This window comes from Nannospalax galili, unplaced genomic scaffold, assembly GCF_000622305.1.
Source record: "Nannospalax galili isolate Female #2095 unplaced genomic scaffold, S.galili_v1.0 scaffold7, whole genome shotgun sequence".
Classification (NCBI taxonomy): Eukaryota; Metazoa; Chordata; class Mammalia; order Rodentia; family Spalacidae; genus Nannospalax; species Nannospalax galili.
Genome location: NW_008359081.1, coordinates 2098316 through 2108733, shown reverse-complemented (window position 1 = coordinate 2108733; position 10418 = coordinate 2098316).

Genomic DNA, 10418 nt, shown 5'->3' with positions numbered 1-10418 from the left:
ACAGGTTTCATCTGAGAATGTGAACTAATCCTGAGTCTCAAAGCTGGATGGAGAGGGTCCCAGTCAGGTAGCTGGCCAGGCTCTGATGAGTCCTGAAGGGAAGGATGGCCCAGAATCTCCTGGCATTTGGAAGACTCCCAGGTAAGGATTGACTAGGATTGAACAGATTGCAAAGGGATGGAGAGAGGCCAGAGGAAGTAGTGGTTCCTGTCAAGTGAATGGGGTCGGCAGTGGGAATAGTCAGGTTACCTCGGTTTCCAAATCATGTGGAGTGACTGGAAAGTCCCTGATGAGGAATTGGCTTGGATCTGACAAATTCCAAAGGGAGGGAGGGGGTCTAAGAGGAGATGATAATTCTTGCCAAGCTGAAGTGTTGAAGATTTGGGGTGATAGAAGGCGTTCACGGGTAGCATACCTGGAACTCCCAGCCACATGGAGCACCAAGAGAGTCCTTCAGTATGCATAAAATTTTAACCATTAATAGTAATTCTCATCCTTGTGTCTCTATACACATAGTTCTAAAATGATGTATATTATTTAATGTATGGCACCATTTCAGTGAAATAAGCTCCCAGGGAAGCTCAGCAAAATATACGAAGTCTATCTCATTTTACTAAAGGCCTGCCATTATGTCAAATTGTAACAAGAATTGCTGCTTTCAAATTCAGCACTGAGAACAGAGTGGAAGATCACAGTTTTAATTCTAACCAGCAGGGACACAGGGAAGTCCTCTCCAAAGCCTGAGCAACAACAGGCAGCCTTTTTTTCAATATTTATAAACAATCCAGTGTCATTCCAGACTTCCTTCATCATTGGTGGGCTTGAATTTCTGCCTATGTTTCTGTGGACCAGGCATACAGGTCTCTATGCTGTGTGTCAAAAGACCATGATCTAGAATTCCAAGCAGAAAGCATGTTTAAAGAAGCAGAGGCCATGGTTAGACAAACAGCTGTTTTCTTAGACAAGCAGGAGTTGTTTCCTTAGGTAAACAGGGGCTGTTTACTTAGATAGGCAGGAGCTGTTTTTCTTAGGCATGTAGGGAGGGGGGATCTATTTTCTGAGGCAACCTCTTCTTAGTTTTTCTCAATTAATTTCAATTTTCTTCCTCAATTAGTTTTAGTTTTCTCTTTCAAAATCACAGACAGATGTGGGCTCATAAGAGGTTTGTATCCCAAACTCACCTAGTCCCTTCAGTATCCACTCTGCAGACTTATACCATGGTGGCAGGCACTTGAATAGGGCTGGGAAAATAATGAGTCTATACAGACATAAGGACCATAGTTTTCTTGTTTACAGTATTTGAACAAGTATAGTCAGTGCTGAGGCAACCACTGCTGCATGCTTTCTTTTATAAAGCATACATTATGTATCATGTTTAAATCTAAGCATTAAAAATAGTTGCCAGGAATTAGGCAGTGGGAAGCATGATAGGCAGAGCACAGAGGATGAGTGGGGCAGTGAAACTATTCTATGTGATGCTATAATGGTGGCTGCATGTCCAAACATATAGGATACACTATATCAGGAGCAAACCCTAAAGTAAACTATGGACCGTGGGTGATAATGATGCATTACTGTACATTCAATCAGTTATAACAATGTACCACTCTAGTGGGGGATGTTGTTCATTGGGGAGGTTGGAGGTTGTACATGTTGGGGAAGGAGGTCAATGGTAAGTCTATAACTTCCACTTAGTTTGCCAGAAACCTAAAACTGTTAAAAGAATAAAGTCTGTTACCCACCCCCATAAAAGCCTGTGGGTAGATATAATTCTATAAGGGACAAAGAGATTTATTTTAAATTTTAACTTAGATAACAGTTTGATAAAACTGTTCTTTTTCAAATTATTTAAAACAAATTAATGCTTATAATTTTTCAGGCTCTGCCCACAGATGACATGTATTAAGACTTTATCAGCTGAAGTGAATGAATAAATTGCATTTAAATACCAACATTATAGATCCACTTGTTCTGAAATCTTACTCTCAAAGATTCCTCCATCCTCTTGCCTCCTCTTCCAAGCTAACAAGGTCACTCATCCTTCTGATAGTGTTGAGCCTGATACTTTCATCTTAAATGTTGCTGTTAGTCATTGCATTACTCATTCTCAACTTCCTTGAAGCAATATTGAAACCTTCACTCCCAAATCCATTATCTGCTATGACTAGAGCTGAAATCACTCCTTCTCCACTCCCTGGCCTGCCAAATTCTCAACCAAATGACTTACTGGATATATATGTGAAATGGAGTATGCCCAGAGGAAAGAAAATAGTATATAGAAACAAGCGACACAGTATATTATTGCAACTCTGCTGAGCATAATCCCTCATCAGGAAGAAATTTTCTTTTCTCTGCACAATTTTCTCAGTGGTTAAGCTACTTTTTTGCAAAATTAAATAAGAGGGGTTTTTTTCATTGTTGTTGTTTTTTAAGCTGAGAGTTCCACTGAGCAGCAAGGGATGGGTATTGTGACACATCGTAGCCTATTTTTTTTTTTAAGAAAAAAAAAGCTAATTCCTCTGTCTCTCTCCTCTTCCTGTGTCTGCCAAAAATATGATTGTTTCAAGGGATATAAGTTTGCATTTCAATTTCCTCCAAATATACAGTGGAAAAATTGCAAAACTGGAGCCTGAAACCGGAAAGTCATGCAGGGCTTTGTGTGTGCTTTGAAGGGAAAGAGAAAGCGATGAACAGAAAGGAAGCAGAAACCTATTGTGCTGCTCTGGTCTGCAGCCAAACCACCCTGCTTACTCCTGCTTCTGGTGCCTCAGGGAGTTTGTTTTTCAAGCATTTTATTGCAAAAAGAAACATGTATTGGGGAAATAGGATAAAATATGTTTCTCAAAATGATATTATTTAGTCCAATACCAACAATTGGTGACATTGTGAAAAGAAAAGCTTGAGACTGACTCTTTAAAAATTATATAAGAAAGACATATGTAATGGCTATATCCTTTAAATATCAAATAGTAGTTCTTTGATGTTAAAAATTAGTTTTTAATTGTTTCTGAGCAACTAAATGAGAGTCTTTGGTCCCCACTTTGCACATCTCCAAATAGAAGAAATTGTTTCTATGGGCCTTTTAGGAATAAGTCACATGGAGCTACATGCTTCATTAATTCCTGATATGACAGAGGAGTTCCATGTTGAAACACATAAGGCTGGCAGTGACCATGAGAATCATTCTTCTTCTTAACCTGCTGGTTCCCCTGAAAGATGGAACCTTCTCTTCAAAAAAATTCTGCAGTCCTAGAAAGCTAAATGGTTAAAAAGTCAGTTAGTTCTGCCGTATATCAAACTATTTTTTAATAAAAAGTATCATTAAAAAGTTCATGGATTAGTCATTAATGAATTTCAAATAAGTATTATCAAAACATAAAATTATGAAATTAATCATCTGGTTATAGTGTTCTCCATAGTAACCTCTCTGGAAAGATGATAAATGAACAAAAACATAGATACATGCATACATAAATGTGCATATACTCATATTTACCTATATAATTTATGACAATAAATTATGACATATATCTTATATGAGGATATAGTTAACATAGAATTCATATATTTAAATGTATTTCAAGAATCTAGCAATAATTTGACAATTTCTAGTTTTCTCAAGTGTAAGAAAATGTAGAATATAGTTCTGGGGGAATAATTCAGTGGTAGAGGATATGTTTGAGGCCCTGGGTTCCATCCCCAAGAAGACAAAAATAAATGCAGATCATTTCTAGTGAGAGAAAAATTGAGAAGTGTGTAGGTTATAGTTCCATGAATACAGCATTATATTAGGAATAAATAATAGATACTTTAAGTTTAGGTAAGCAAACTAAGGAAACAACAAAAGATCTCTACTGATGAAACAATGGATTTGTATCTGTATTTTGTCAGACGGTTTAGTGTTACTCTAACAGGAGCTCCATTACTAAGTAAGAAGAGCCACTCTGGGGCTGGAGAGATGGCTTAGCAGTTAAGAGAACTGGCTACTCTTGCAGAGAACCCGGGTTCGATTCCCAACCCCCACATGGCGTCTGTAACTCCATTTCCAGCGGAATCCGATGCCCTTTTCTGACCTCTGTGGGAATAGCACGACATGGAGGCACTTACATACATTCAGGCAATACACTCATACACATAAAATAAAGACAACAAATAATATATTTTTAAAAAAATAAAAGCTTTCTACAGCCAAGCAAGACTGCTAAATTCTATCCATAAAGATGTTACATGTCAAAACTTCAAATATACATTGTGTACATTGAATTTTTTTTATATAATGCACCAGTAAGAAGCTTGAGACCATGTAGACAAATAAAGGAATGTCATTTTCAGTGATTTCAATTAATGAAAACATTTCCAGGGGTATGGAAACATACCAAGTGTCATGACAGTGAACTTTTCACCAAAAGCCCTTCATGCAGTCACCATTTCTCTAGAACCTAAAACATGCCAGATGCTATGTCAGGTATAAAATGTGAACATTAGGTTTAAACTCTTATCTTGAATGGTTCACTTGAGCATAATTACTTCTCCTATTGGGTTCCAACAAACACTTGAGAATCTGTGGACTTAGGAAAAAAATCAAATAGCATTTTTCTGTATAATTTGTCATCACTAATGACAGTAAAGCTTCATAATCATACAATGTTTATATAGAGTGTTTACAGTATTAGGATACCCTTAAACCTTTCTCCCTTGTAATAATTTCTCAAGACAAATCTCCAAGACCACTTTGTTTCTGCTCTTCCAAAATAGCTGTGATACATTTATTTAATTGCTCCTCCTTTTGGATCTATCCTATTGACAATATCAGGAACTTGACAATTTATCTTGTGAAACTCTTCACAACAAGAAGTAGATACGAACTGACTAATCACAGAATATGAGCTTTTTTATTCTAGAACTGAGATCACAGTACTTGAGATGCATATAAAGGACTTTTTGACCCCCTTTCTGCAGCAAGGTCAGAATATGACATCAGAAATTAGAGCCAAGAGACTTGGGTCACCAGATTTATAAAGGTACTTTAAATGGAAAAATTGTTCAGTCTCTGCTTCTCCCAGAAGTATCCCAGAAGTAGGACACCAAAAAAAATGAGATCTGAAAAGCCATAAAAGTTACATGCATTCACTTGTTCCAACAGAAGGCCCTGTTATTGACAGTTATCTCAAATATTGTATCTTTAAAAGACAAACCTGAAGCCTCTTTTAGGCCTTTTAAAGGCCACAGAGAATTATTGAAATGGTGAAGTTTTGCTCTATTTTCTACTGATCACCTTCCCTCTTCATAGATACAAACATTTTATTCATGAACCTCAATGCCAGGTTCACTACTATAATAGTACTTACTGCCTTATGCATTTTTCTTGCTGTGTTAAGAATCTATGTCAGTGCTGTTGTAATGAAATGCTTCTAATTATGTGGTTATCAAATAAATAATTTTTAAAAAGAATCTATCAACTCTTTTCTTTCTGGTTCATTTTGCCCATTTTTCTCACACTCCCCATACCAACTCAGTATAAGCCAAATTCAGGTCTGTACCAACTTGATTTTTAAAAACATAGAACAGATTTAAAGCTTATAGAAATATTAAGCACAAACACATATATGTGTGTGTATATATATATGTATATATGTGTGGGGAAGTCAAAGCTTTAACTTAGATGTCTGGCAGGGCACTATTTCAAAATAAAATACAGTTTTGATCCCTAGACTGAATTAATAAACAATGAAACAAATGAAAATGAGACAAATATACTAATGATATGCTCAAATACTTTGGTTTGCTAATGTAGGAAGGTCTCACAGGCCTTAACAGCATATGTGTTCCAGGTAATGTGATTTGGCAAATTTCACTCTCCATTTTGGGGGCGTTTTAGGGTTGGGGGTTGATCCTAAACCTTCTTGGCAGGCCTGAAAGAAAAGGATTTAAGTTGAGTTCATTATCTCTTTAGTGCAGAAGTCTGGGAAACGAAGAGGCTAGACCAGGGAGACTCAATCCAGCTAGCTTTCCTTTTTGTTTTTCAAGCTGCCCTGACAATAATGTGGCAGGGTGAAAAGATCAGGAACACTTTATACACATTGTGCTAATTACTGCAAGTACTTAAAGTTGTAATTAGCTTATTATACTGCAGAGATCCTAACATGGCATGTCTTTCAAAAGAATTTCTCTCCAGATCATTAGTGGGAAAGCTAACAACATCTGCTTCAAATAAAATCAACCAATTAGCACAGGCAACTCCACATAGTTTGCAATCAGAGAATTATATTGTGCCAAGTGCTAATTTCAATGTGAATGCTATCTCCTTCTCATATCCCACGCTTCTCTGCCAGCACAGCTGGTGTTTAACACCACTGACTTCAGCGAAGTCTCCAAAAACTTATGTTAATTTGAAATAACCTAATCAGAAGTGTGCAATACAGACTGAGGTTGATCTCAGCTTAATTAAAACTGACCTTATCATTTCATTGCCTGTAAAACACCATTATCTCACCATTTATCACTCAACTACCACAAATATTCCATTTCCATGAAAACCTAAGGAGATGGGTTCCAAGCCACTAGAGCTATTTTCAGGAGTATTGTGAGTGGTCGAGTTTAATGGAAGGAGAGGTCTGCCTGTAAATATGGGGCAACAATAAAAGTAATTCAGCGGGCTCAAAATAACTTGTCAGCCCTACGCATGAAGGCTGCTTCTGCCCGCTTCCATTGGCTCAAATGACATATTCACTCCAGAGACTGACAGGCATTAGCAGATGTGAAGGCTTTCACTTTAAAATTAATATCTCACCCAGTACCTTTCAGTAAGCTGAATCGTTCAATCAATAAGCATGACATGGCAGGTGTGATGTGTACAAGGCACTAAATTCTTCTGCCAAAGGTACTAGAAAACATCTGCTCACATGCGTGTATGTGCATGTCAATGGATTAACTGCTGAGAAAAATGATTGCAAGTGGAATATGTAATATGCTTATATTCACCAAGATAAAATAAAAAACAAAGCAAGATCATATTTTATGGTGTACATATGTCATCAGATGCACCTTTTTTAACCTGCACCAAGTTCCTAACCCTGTATTGTTTCATGTGTGTATGGTCAAGTTTCTGTCAAATGAAGTATCTGCCATTCTAGTTTTTTAAATACTTTTATTGAGCTTTTGTAATTTCATACATTTCTTAATCAAATTTAGACAGCTTTCCCCATCCATGTTTCCCCCATTCCCCGCTGGACCTCATGTATTCTGCCATACATTTTAAGTTCAGGCATTTGTACCCAAATGTCCTTCAGTGTAAAATTCTTCCACTAAAGTCTAATCAGCACATTTAAAGATTTTATATAAGGCCTACTCTCCCCCACCCAGTAGCAATGACTCTCCAATAGCTCCCAGTCTAGTGTCGGCCTGCCCACCCTTTTCTCTCCTCCCCTCTGGGCCCTTGCTTAATTGAGTTGTCATGGATCCTGTGCTCGACGCCACCATTGCCGCAAGTTCACATGGGTTTAAAGTGGCTTCAAATTTCCCTTCTAGGATTTTTTTATTATTTTCATACCATCTGAGTCAAAAATACATTCCAGGTAAAGCTAAAAACATTAAAAACCATATTCATGAAACAATTACTATCAGGAAAACTTATTCATCCTCAAATCACATGCTTAATATCAACTCAATATACTTCCTGCTACTTTCCTCTGCTCTTGTGGGACAAATCATAACTGTATCAAAACATTTGAATCTAATTTTTGTTGAGTCTATGACCTTAAAAAAGTGTGACCTTGAACCATATGCCAAATTTTCCAAGTTCAAATCTGTAAATGAGATACCTCAGATAGTAAACGTAAAAAAAAGTACTATAATAGATGTGACTAAATCAAAGAGTTCGATATGTTTATTGAATGAGGTTCAAGAAAGTAACCAAACATTTATTGAAATATAAGTAGGCAAAATGTATGACCAGTAAGAAAAGAATATTTATAAAGAAATAAAAAGTGGTCATTACATATTGTACATATTCCTAGCCTAAATGTAAATAAAAGATTATTTACCTTTAAACCACTATTTTTAAGCTGGGCATGGGGGCACATCCCTTTAATTCCATCACTTGAGAAATGAAGGCAAGAGGATCAGCAGTTCAAGATCATCCATATATATAGTGAGCTCCATGCCAGCCTTAGCTATATGAGACCCTGTCTCAAATAAATAACAAATACTTCCACTATTTTTAAAGTAGAGAAGTGATATTCAGGTACAATACTATTTTTTAAAATCCCATTTTGATTTCAGTCAATATAAATAAGTCAATATGTCTCCATTCCACTGAGCATATTAGGGCCTGATGAGGACAAGGTAGTGTAATTGGTAGAAATGAATGTTTTGTGTTGGGCATGATGGTGCACACCTTTAATCTCAACACTGGGGAGGCAGAGGCAGGTGGATTTCTGTGAGTTCAAGGCCAGCCTGCTCTACATAGTGAGTTCCAGGCCAGCAAGGGCTACATGGAGACCCTGCCTCAAAAAGACCAAAACTAAATAAACAAATAAAAAGAAATGAATTTTTTTAATGCTAAGGGCCAACTTTCATGAAGGAAATGAATAGCTTCTGACTCCTTCCAAAGAAAAGTTGAAATTATTTAGGCCATGATCTGTGATCTTGGAAAGTGGTAATAGCACTACCATTTTGGTTAATGGATAAGATAGTCCATGCCAAGTAGTCAGTGTTTTGCCTGGAACTGACTAAATGCCCCTGGCAAATAGCAGTTCTTGATATTTTTCCTATGTCCAGTCCTGCTGTGACAAAATGAGTAACTTACATTTTCTAGAATGATCCTGAACATTGCTCATTTTCTACATATCTAATATCAACTCCTCTGTGATCCTACTCCCAGGCTGAATTTATTAACCCTCTCTCCAGTTTCATACAACTTTGCTCATATTTCACTGCAACATTTTGTAGTGATCTGTATAATAATAATTTCTTTATATCACTGTTTTCCAGTCAAAATTTGAGCTACTCAAGAGAAGGAATTTTTGTCTCCGTCATGTTTTTGACCCTAATGTTGATCAAGTATTTCACATAGTAGTAATTCAATAAACATTTATTGACTAAACAAATGGATGAATAAATGTATTGATGTGCTATGTAAAGACATAAAAATACTGCATGCACCATTGTGAAACACTGTAGTTTTATGAAGTGAATAATACCAATCTCAAACACTCAAGAACTTAATCTATAGCACAAGGTGTTTATTTTACTTTGAGAAATTACTGAAGCTTGGTCCTACATACTGTATTTCTTTTAGAATTCTTTGTGAACTCAGCGGAAGACTCAGTTCAAAGGGTTCTCGTGAAGATTTTCATGTTTGCTACCATCAAGTCAATTAAATAAGGAACTTTCTTACTGGAGAACTTCTTTCCATAAAAAGTCCAATTCAGGGAGTATAACTACTATAGGACAGGAGAGCACATGCACAAAATAGAGTGATAACATACAGACAGGATAATTCTGTTTTCATTGACTGTCAAACCCATGTTGTTTTTACTGATTTATTTTACTGTTGTTTTTATTATAATCATCCTGGTTACTGTTATTTGACGTTACCTCAGAATTCCATAGAATAAACTCTGAATCAGAAAATAAGAATTAGTGTCTAACTCTTCTCCAAAGAATAATCTTCATTATTTCTATGAGAACCAATTAGATAGAAAGTGTAACAGCAGTTAGAACTATGGGATTTTTAGTGCTGGCTATAGAACTCAGGATGCTGTGCATCCTAATAAACACTTTATCACTTAAGCTACAGTCCAAGCCTCTGCACCAAACTTTCTTTTTCAAATTTTCACCTACTAAGTCACAATTTATCCAGAAAAGATACAAACCAAAACATCTCTAAATTCAAACAGTATTTTAAATGTTGTTCACACGACCCTAAGGTCTTTGGACCACCAGATGAACTGAGTTCTGTATTTTAAGAGTGAATGTATTTTATCATTTATTAATGCTAACATGGCTAGACTGTGTATAACTCCACTGTATGGTAACCATTGTGGCTTTTCTGGCCTGTATTAATTTCATATTTTCTATCATTTCATACGTAGATAAGTATTCTTCAAACCACATACTGCAATTTGAATGCAAAGATTTTGCTATTCATTTATAATTTGAATTTGCAAGTCCTCAGTTAATAATGCAGTGAGGGGCTTGCTAGATGGCTCAGCAATTAAGAGCACTGGCTGCTCTTGCAGAGGACCCGGGTTCAGTTCCCAGTACCCACACGGTAGCTAACAACCATCTGTAATTCTAGTTCCAGAGATCCAATGCTGTCTTCTGACCTCTGGGGGCATTGCACAACACGGGTGCACTTTCATGCATGTGGGCAATACACTCAAACACATAAAATTTTAAAAATGCAGTGTACCTAG